Source organism: Scyliorhinus torazame, chromosome 24 (genome assembly GCF_047496885.1).
Source record: "Scyliorhinus torazame isolate Kashiwa2021f chromosome 24, sScyTor2.1, whole genome shotgun sequence".
Classification (NCBI taxonomy): Eukaryota; Metazoa; Chordata; class Chondrichthyes; order Carcharhiniformes; family Scyliorhinidae; genus Scyliorhinus; species Scyliorhinus torazame.
Window position 1 is genome coordinate 51158307 of NC_092730.1, and position 9978 is coordinate 51168284.

Below are 9978 nucleotides of genomic sequence, written 5' to 3' on the forward strand. Positions count from 1 at the left end.
GCAGTCTTCACCTTAACGGTGACTCTGAATTTCAGTTTGGGGGTTTCAGAGAGAGCGGATGTTATTGTGGAAACTGAAGTCACTTTTCCTGTGAATGGAGCCGGATAAAGAGCCTTGGCCAGCCTGAGAGTCCCCGAGCCTCCATGAATCTTCACAGCTCACACAGTGAAGGGCTTTTACACTTTGAAAATGACCATGTCCGGCAGCTGGAGCTTTCCCTTATATTTTCTGGGATCTGGGAAAGAGCGGATCATCAAAAAACAGAAATGAAACACAAATAATCGCAGTATTTTTTCACGTGGGCTAAACATCAGCTAAGGTTTTACAGCCGGTGGCCGCGTGGCCTAATGGATAAGGCGTCTGACTTCGGTGATTCTATTAATGATATCAGGCGATTGCAGGTTCGAGTCCTGCCGCGGTCGTTTTATACAGAAATCCGGTGGAACGTTTGCTGACAATCCAGTTTTCCCTCCTCTCTCATCTTAGTCTTTCGTTTACCGCCGAATGAATCCACAATATCTGATTGATTTGGACAAAGAATTAAATAAAATATTATGTTTCAATCGGTTCAATACAATTCTGTGGAGGGAATTCTAATGTCCTCAGGCAGATGGTTACAGTCATAGATGTTTCAGCATGGAAACAGGCCCTTCGGCCCAGCTTGACCATGCCGCCCAGTTTCTATCACTAAGCGAGTCACATTTGCCCGCATTTGGCCCACATCCCTCTATATTCACCCTGGGGGGGGGGGGGGGGGGGCGGGGGGCAGGGGGCTTGACAGGATAAATGCTGCGAAACTGGTTCACCATGTGGGAGAGTGTAGGACCAGAAGGAACAATCTCAGAGTAAGTGGCCGCCCATTTCAACCAGAAATGAGGAGTAGGTTCTTCTCTCGGAGTATAGAGCATCTGTAGAAATGTTTGTATGAATCGAATAGGGCTGTAGAGGGTGGGTCAGTTAATTTGTTGAAGGCTGCCACAGACAGATTTTTTTTAAATTTAGAGTACGCAAACATTTTTTCCAACTAAGGCCAATTTTGCAACCAATCCACCGACCCTGCACATCTTTTGGTTGTGGGAGCGAAACGCACCCAAACACAGGAAGAATATGCAAACTCAACGCAGATAGTGACCCAGAGCCGGGATCGAACATGGGCCTTCGGTGCCGTGAGGCAGCTGTATAAACTACTGAACCACCGTGCTGCCCTTGAGACAGATTTTTAATCAGTAAAGGAAAGCAAGGATTATTGGGATAAGGCGGGAAACTGGGTTTGAGGATTATATCAGATCAGACATAACCTATCTGAATGGTGGAGCAGACACGATGGGCCGAATGGCCTACTTCTGCTCCTCCGTCTTACAGTGTAATGAGATCCTCTGATGGACTTGTTTTCACGGCTGGGCGGCCGGTTCCGGAAAGACAAAATCTGCCAGCAGTGCCCCAGATGAAGCTGGCGTCTGTTTTGGAGCTTCTGAAGCCGCATGTTTTCATGGTGCCAAACTCCTGCCCAAAGCTGGTGTCGTGATTTAAATCGATTATCAGACAGAGGATTAGGAATATCGGTATAGAGAATGATGCAAGAAGATTCACTCCTCAGTACATTCCAGACCCGAAGCACTCGTTGTGCAAAAGTGCTTCTTTTTCAAACATCACAGCTGCTTCCTTTGCAAATCAACGGAAATCTGTGCCCTCTCATTCTTGCTCTTTTTACTCGGGGGAACTGTTTCTCTCTGTTTACTCCGCCTAGCCCCCTCATGATTTTGAACATCTCCATCATATCTCCTCTCTGCCTTATCCTCTCCAAGGAGAACGTTCCCAACATCTCCAATCTAGCCTCCTAAATTGAATCAATGAAACCTAAATGAAACCTCTTCTGCACGCTGCCCAATACGTCCACAGCCTTCCAATATTGTGGCTCCCAGAGCTGTGCAAAATATTCCATCTGATGTCTAACTGGCGCCTTGTACAGATTCAGCATAACCTCCTTGCTCTTGTTCTCTTTTCCACTCGGAATAAACCCAGAATAAGATTTGCATTATTACCTGCTCTCTCCACCTGTCCACCTTCAATGATCTATCCACATACACACCCAGCTCTGTCTGCTCCTTCATCCCATAAATAGTTGAGGGGCAGCACGGTAGCATAGTGGTTAGCACTATGGCCTCACAGCGCCGCGTCTCAGGTTCGATACCCGCTTGGATCATTGTCTGTGTTCTCCGTGGGTTTCGGACGGGAGCTCCGGTTTCCTCCCACACTCCAAAGATGTGCAGATTAGGTCGATCGGCCATGCTAAATTGCCCTTAGTTTAGATGGGGTTGCTGGGGTGCGGGGATTGGGCGGAGGTGTTGGCTTCATGGGGGTGCTCTTTGAAGAGCCGGTGCAGATTCTATGGTCCGAATGGCCACCTTCTGCACTGTAAATTCTGTGATTCTACACTTCCCTACCGAAATGCATAATCTCACACGTCTCCAGACTGAAAATCATCTTTTGTCGTTTGAAGTTCTAGACTGTCCGCGTCTCAGTTTTCAAAATTTCCAAGTTTTTACCATCCCCAAATTTGAAACTGTTCCCTGTACACCATGATCTACAAATTGTTATGTATCAGGGAAGCAAATGTTCCATGTGGAACACTCAAACCTTCGTCCAGTCCGAAAAGTCTCTATTGACCATTATATTCTGTTTCTGATTATTCAACCACATTTATATCCATATTGCTACTGTCCCTTTTATTCCAGGAGCCACACATTTCGCTAATTCTGCGCAGTTTTGGTTTCCTTAATTAGGGAAAGATGTAAATACGTTGGAAACGGTTCAGAGAAGGTTTCCTCGATTGGTGCCAGGAATGAGCCTTTCGTCAGTGGTAGGGAAATTACTGGAGAGAATCGTTCGAGACAGAATCTACTCCCATTTGGAAGCAAATGGACGTATTAGTGAGAGGCAGCATGGTTTTGTGTCTCACTAACTTGATAGAGTTTTTCGAAGAGGTCACAGAGATGATTGATGCAGTTAGGGCAGTGGATGTTGTCTACATGGACTTCAGTAAGGCCTTTGACAAGGTCCCTTATGGTAGAGTAGTATAAAAGGTGATGTCACACGGGATCAGAGGTGAGCTGGCAAGGTGGATACATAACTGGCTAGGTCATAGAAGGCAGAGAGTAGCAATGGAAGGGTGCTTTTCTAATTGGAGGGCTGGGACTAGTGTTGTTCCGCAGGGATCAGGGCTGGGACCTTTGCTGTTTGTAGTGTGTATAAATGATTTGGCGGGAAATGTAACTGGTCTGATTAGCAAGTTTGCAGATGACACAAAGGTTGGGGGAATTGCGGATAGCGACGTGGTCTGTCAGAGGATACAGTAGGATTTAGTTTGTTTGGCGACTTGGGCGGAGAGATGGCAGATGGAGTTTAATCTGGACAAATGTGAGGTAATGCATTTTGGAAGGGCTAATGCAGGTAGGGAATATACAGTATTGAAAGTCAGAGAGATCTATGTCTACAGGTCCAGAGGTCACTGAAAGGGGCAACACAGGTGGAGAAGGTAGTCAAGACCGCATACGGCATGCTTCCTTCATTGACCGGGGCATTGAGTACAAGAATTGGCAAGTCATGTTGCAGCTGTATGGAACGTTAGTTAGGCCACACTTGGTGTATCGTGTTCAATTCTGGTCGCCGCACTGCCAGAAGGATGTGGAGGCTTTAGAGAGGGTGCAGAAGAGATTTACCAGGATTTTGCCTGTTATGGAGGGCATTAGCTATGAGGAGCGTTTGAATAAACTCGGTTTGTTCTCACTGGAACGACGGATGTTGAGGGGCGACCTGATAGAGGTCTACAAAACTATGAGGGGCATAGACAGAGTGGATAGTCAGAGGCTTTTCCCCAGTGTAGAGGGGTCAATTACTAGGGAGCATAGGTTTAAGGTGCGAGGGGCAAGGTTTGGAGAAGATGTACGAGGCAAATTTTTAACACAGAGGGTAGTGGGTGCCTGGAACTCGCTAGCGGAGGAGGTGGTGGAAGCAGGGACGATAGTGATATTTAAGGGGCATCTTGACAAATACATGAATAGGATGGGAATCGAGGGATACGGACCCAGGAAGTGTAGAAGATTTTAATTTAGTCGGGCAGCATGGTCGGCACACGCTTGGAGGGCCGAAGGGCCTCTTCCTGTGCTGTACTTTTCTTTGTTCTTTGTTGGTCTTTGAGCGGGTTTGCTATTGAGGAAAGGTGAGACAGACTGCACTTGTTTCCAGTGGAGATGTGAAGTGTGACAGTTGATCTGATTGAAGTACATCAGATTTTGAATGGTCTTGACAAAGTGGACGTGGAAAGGATGTCACTGCTTGTGGGTGAGAGCAGAACTACTGGGCAGCGAATAACAAGCAATTAACACGGTTTCGATTCCCGGCCATCGCAATAATGGTTTGATCGGAAGCGTTTGCGTGATTTCGTGGGTTTCACACTGAGGAAAGAGAGCTGGAAGAAGAGGCTGGAAGGAGGACTCCGGGTAAAATTCCTCTTCTCTTGTAGTAAATAGTCTGGATGGATTGTTCACATCCGTCCGAGAGTGGAAACTGGGATCTCCGCTCTTATTCTGGTTTATTATTGGATATTGTTTAATATCCTTATTGCCGCCCTGTGGGATATTCCATAAGACCATAAGACATAGGAGTGGAAGTAAGGCCATTCGGCCCATCGAGCCCACTCCACCATTCAATCATGGCTGATTTCAACTCCATTTACCCGCTCTCTCTCCATAGCACTTAATTCCTCGAGAAATCAAGAATTTATCAACTTCTGTCTTAAAGACACTCAACATCCCGGCCTCCACCGCCGTCTGTGGCAATGAATTCCACATACCCACCACTCTCTGGCTGAAGAAATTTCTCCTCATCTCTGTTCTGTCGTGACTCCCTTTAATTCTAAGGCTGTGCCCCCGGGTCCTAAACTCCCCTGCTAATGGAAACAACTTCCCTTCATCCACACTATCTAAGCCATTCATTATCTTGTAAGTTTCTATTAGATCTCCCCTCAACCTCCTAAACTCCAATGAATATAATCCCAGGATCCTCAGACGTTCATCGTATGTTAGGCCTACCATTCCTGGGATCATCCGTGTGAATCTCCGCTGGAACCGCTCCAGTGCCAGTATGTCCTTCCTGAGGTGTGGGGCCCAAAATTGCTCACAGTATTCTAAATGGGGCCTAACTCATGCTTTATAAAGCTCCAGAAGTACATCCCTGCTTTTATATTCCAAGCCTCTTGAGATGAATGACAACATTGCATTTGCTTTCTTAATTACGGACTCAACCTGCAAGTTTACCTTTAGAGAATCCTGGACTAGGACTCCCAAGTCCCTTTGCACTTCAGAATTATGAATTTTGTCACCGTTTAGAAAATAGTCCACGCCTCTATTCTTTTTTCCAAAGTGCAAGACCTCGCACTTGCCCACGTTGAATTTCATCAGCCATTTCTTGGACCACTCTGCTAAACTGCCTAGATCTTTCTGCAGCCTCCCCACCTCCTCCATACTACCTGCCCCTCCACCTATCTTCGTATCATCGGCAAACTTAGCCAGAATGCCCTCAGTCCCGTTATCTAGATCGTTAATATATAAAGAGAACAGCTGTGGTCCCAACACTGAAGTTATATTCCTGGAAGTTATTATATAAACTTTTCCTCTTCTCGCTGTTAAAGGATTTTCAAACATTGAAACACTCCTGGTTCTATCTTTACCAAATGCCATGACTGTGTTAATAAAACATAACCCATTCCAATCAGTGGAGATGTGATGTTGGCACCAATAATACTCAAGCACCACAGCAACAGGACTCTGTTTCCCGCCGAGAGAGTCGATTGAAGAGCTTCCAATTTCGTTACTTTGAACTTCACAGTGATGTAATGCTGTCTGCTTCATTCCCGGGACAAATTTCCGGATCACACTGGAAACAACACTTTGATTCTAATTTACTGAAAAGAAAATGCAGATGTGCTGGGGAATAGCGACTTGTTTACTTTTGGTGTGAGTGAGAATAAAAATAGCAGAGGATGGTTTTGATCCATCGACCTCTGAGTTATGGGCCCAGCACGCTTCCGCTGCGCCACTCTGCTCTTTAGGTCCACTGTGTCCACAATTGCTGTTCTGTGCCAGCCAGATAACTATTCACTTCGTCCATTTTTCCCTTCAATCAAGAACCCACGTGTTGTGAAGCTCACTCTGGCAGGACAATAACACGGAACATCAGCACGTCTGTAACAGACTGAGGACAGAGAAAGACACACCGAAAAGCAGGAAGAGACTATCAGGACAAACACACAATGACACACAGAATAGGTGCCGAGCAAATCAGCAAGATATTGAGATAGAACAACGAATTATTTAGTAAAATGTGTTTTCTGTTTTACAATGATAGGCCCCGTTTGTAAATATATATCCTGCTGTGCTATTGTGCTCTCCGTTGTGTAACCGTGCTCTCTGATGTGTAACTGCACACTCTGATGTGTAACAGTGCTCCCGGCTGTGTAACTGTGGTCTCTGCTGTTTAACTGTGCTCTCTGCTGTGTAACTGCACTCTCTGCTGTGTAACTGAGCTCTCTGCTGTGTAACTGTGCTTTCTGCTGTGTAACTGTGGTCTCTGCTGTGTAACTGAACTCTCTGCTGTGTAACTGTGCTTTCTGCTGTGTAACTGAGCTCTCTGCTGTGTAACTGTGCTTTCTGCTGTGTAACTGAGCTTTCTGCTGTGTAACTAAGCTCGCTGCCGTGTAACTGAGCTCTCTGCTGTGTAACTGTGCTTTCTGCTTTGTAACTGTGGTCTCGGCTGTGTAACTGTGCTCTCTGCTGTGTAACTGTGCTCTCTGCTGTGTAACTGAGCTCTCTGCTGTGTAACTGAGCTCTCTGCTGTGTAACTGTGCTTTATGCTGTGTAACTGTGCTCTCTGCTGTGTAACTGAGCTCTCTGCTGTGTAACTGTGCTCTCTGCTGTGTAACTTTGCTCTCTGCTGTGTAACCGTGCTTTCTGATGTGTAACTGTGCTTTCTGCTCTGTAACTGTGCTCTCTGCTGTGTAACTGTGCTCTCTGCTGTGCAATTGAGCTACCTGATGTGTAACTGTACTCTCTGCTGTGTAACTGTGCACCCTGATGTGTAACTGCACACTCTGCTGTGTAACTGTGCTCTCTGCTGAGTAACTGTGCTCTCTGCTCTGTAACTGTGCTCCCTGCTGTGTAACTGTGTCCTCTGATGTGTAACCGTGCTCTCTCCTGTGTTACTGTGCTCCCTGCTGTGTAAGTGCACACTCTGCAAGTGCACACTCTGCTTTGTAACTATGCTCGCTGCTGTGTAACTGTGCTCCCGGCTGTGTAACTGTGCTCTCTGCTGTGTAACCGTGCTCTCTGCTGTGTAACTGCACACTCTGCTGTGTAACTGTGCTCTCTGCTGTGGAACTGTGTTCCCTGCCGTGTAACTGTGCTCTCTGCTGTGTAACTGCACACTCTGCTGTGTAACTGTGCTCCCTGCTGTGTAACTGTGCTCCCTGCTGTGTAACTGTGCTCTCTGCTGTGTAACTGTTCACCCTGCTTTGGAACTGCACACTCAGCTGTGTAACTGTGCTCTCAGCTGTATAACTGTGCTCCCTATGTGAAACTGTGCACCCTGCTGTGTAACTGCACACTCTGCTGTGTAACTGTGCTCTCTGCTTTGTAACTGTGCTCTCTGCTGTGTAACTGCACACTCTGCTGTGAAACTGCACGCTCTGCTGTGGAACTGCACACCCTGATGTGTAACTGTGCTCTCTGCTGTGCAATTGAGCTATCTGATGTGTAACTGCACTCGCTGCTGTGTAACTGTGCTCTCTGCTGTGTAACTGTGCTCTCTGCTGTGCAATTGAGCTATCTGATGTGTAACTGCACTCTCTGCTGTGTAACTGTGCACCCTGATGTGTAACTGCACACTCTGCTGTGTAACTGTGCTCCCTGCTGTGTAACTGTGCTCTCTGCTGTGTAACTGCACACTCTGCTGTGTAACTGTGCTCTCTGCTGTGTAACTGTGCTCTCTGCTGTGTAAGTGTGCTTTCTGCTGTGTAACTGTGCTCTCTGCTGTGTAACTGTGCTCTCTGCTGTGTAACCGTGCTCTCTGCTGTGTATCTGCACACTCTGCTGTGGAACTGCACACTCTGCTGTGGAACTGCACACCCTGCTGTGTAATTGTGCTCTCTGCTGTGCAATTGAGCTATCTGATGTGTAACTGCACTCTCTGCTGTGTAACTGTGCTCTCTGCTGTGTAACTGTGGTCTCTGCTGTGTAACTGAGCTCTCTGCTGTGTATCTGTGTTTTCTGCTGTGTAACTGAGCTCTCTGCTGTGTAACAGTGCTTTCTGCTGTGTAACTGAGCTTTCTGCTGTGTAACTGAGCTCTCTGCTGTGTAACTGAGCTCTCTGCTGTGTAACTGTGCTTTCTGCTTTGTAACTGTGGTCTCGGCTGTGTAACTGTGCTCTCTGCTGTGTAACTGTGCTCTGTGCTGTGTAACTGAGCTCTCTGCTGTTCAACTGAGCTCTCTGCTGTGTAACTGTGCTTTATGGTGTGTAACTGTGCTCTCTGCTGTGTAACTGAGCTCTCTGCTGTGTAACTGTGCTCTCTGCTGTGTAACTTTGCTCTCTGCTGAGTAACCGTGCTTTCTGATGTGTAACTATGCATTCTGCTGTGTAACTGTGCTCTCTGCTGTGTAACTGTGCTCTCTGCTGTGCAATTGAGCTACCTGATGTGTAACTGAACTCTCTGCTGTGTAACTGTGCACCCTGATGTGTAACTGCACACTCTGCTTTGTAACTGTGCTCTCTGCTGTGTAACTGTGTTCTCTGCTGTGTAACTGCTCCCTGCTGTGTAACTGTGCCCTCTGATGTGTAACCGTGCTCTCTCCTGTGTTACTGTGCTCCCTGCTGTGCAAGTGCCAACTCTGCAAGTGCACACTCTGCTGTGTAACTATGCTCGCTGCTGTGTAACTGTGCTCCCGGCTGTGTAACTGTGCTCTCTGCTGTGTAACCGTGCTCTCTGCTGTGTATCTGCACACTCTGCTGTGGAACTGCACACTCTGCTGTGGAACTGCACACCCTGCTGTGTAATTGTGCTCTCTGCTGTGCAATTGAGCTATCTGATCTGTAACTGCACTCTCTGCTGTGTAACTGTGCTCTCTGCTGTGTAACTGTGGTCTCTGCTGTGTAACTGAGCTCTCTGCTGTGTATCTGTGCTTTCTGCTGTGTAACTGAGCTCTCTGCTGTGTAACAGTGCTTTCTGCTGTGTAACTGAGCTTTCTGCTGTGTAACTGAGCTCTCTGCTGTGTAACTGAGCTCTCTGCTGTGTAACTGTGCTTTCTGCTTTGTAACTGTGGTCTCGGCTGTGTAACTGTGCTCTCTGCTGTGTAACTGTGCTCTGTGCTGTGTAACTGAGCTCTCTGCTGTGCAACTGAGCTCTCTGCTGTGTAACTGTGCTTTATGCTGTGTAACTGTGCTCTCTGCTGTGTAACTGAGCTCTCTGCTGTGTAACTGTGCTCTCTGCTGTGTAACTTTGCTCTCTGCTGAGTAACCGTGCTTTCTGATGTGTAACTATGCATTCTGCTGTGTAACTGTGCTCTCTGCTGTGTAACTGTGCTCTCTGCTGTGCAATTGAGCTACCTGATGTGTAACTGTGCTCTCTGCTGTGTAACTTTGCTCTCTGCTGAGTAACCGTGCTTTCTGATGTGTAACTATGCATTCTGCTTTGTAACTGTGCTCTCTGCTGTGTAACTGTGTTCTCTGCTGTGTAACTGCTCCCTGCTGTGTAACTGTGCCCTCTGATGTGTAACCGTGCTCTCTCCTGTGTTACTGTGCTCCCTGCTGTGTAAGTGCCAACTCTACAAGTGCACACTCTGCTGTGTAACTGTGCTCCCTGCTGTGTAACTGTGCTCCCTGCTGTGTAACTGTGCTCTCTGCTGTGTAACTGTGCACCCTGCTGTGGAA

The 9978-nt window shown here is 47.1% G+C and overlaps 2 non-coding genes across 2 annotated transcripts; one reads left to right on the forward strand and one right to left on the reverse strand.

Annotated features, from left to right (window-relative positions):
* Positions 1 to 333: 333 nt before the first annotated feature.
* trnar-ucg (transfer RNA arginine (anticodon UCG)) lies at positions 334 to 422 on the forward strand. The gene is given in 2 exon segments: positions 334 to 370; positions 387 to 422. It is a non-coding gene; the product is annotated as a tRNA-Arg (tRNA).
* A 5609-nt stretch (positions 423 to 6031) lies between these two features.
* Positions 6032 to 6103, reverse strand: trnam-cau (transfer RNA methionine (anticodon CAU)). The gene has a single exon. It is a non-coding gene; the product is annotated as a tRNA-Met (tRNA).
* Between the last annotated feature and the right edge of the window lie 3875 nt (positions 6104 to 9978).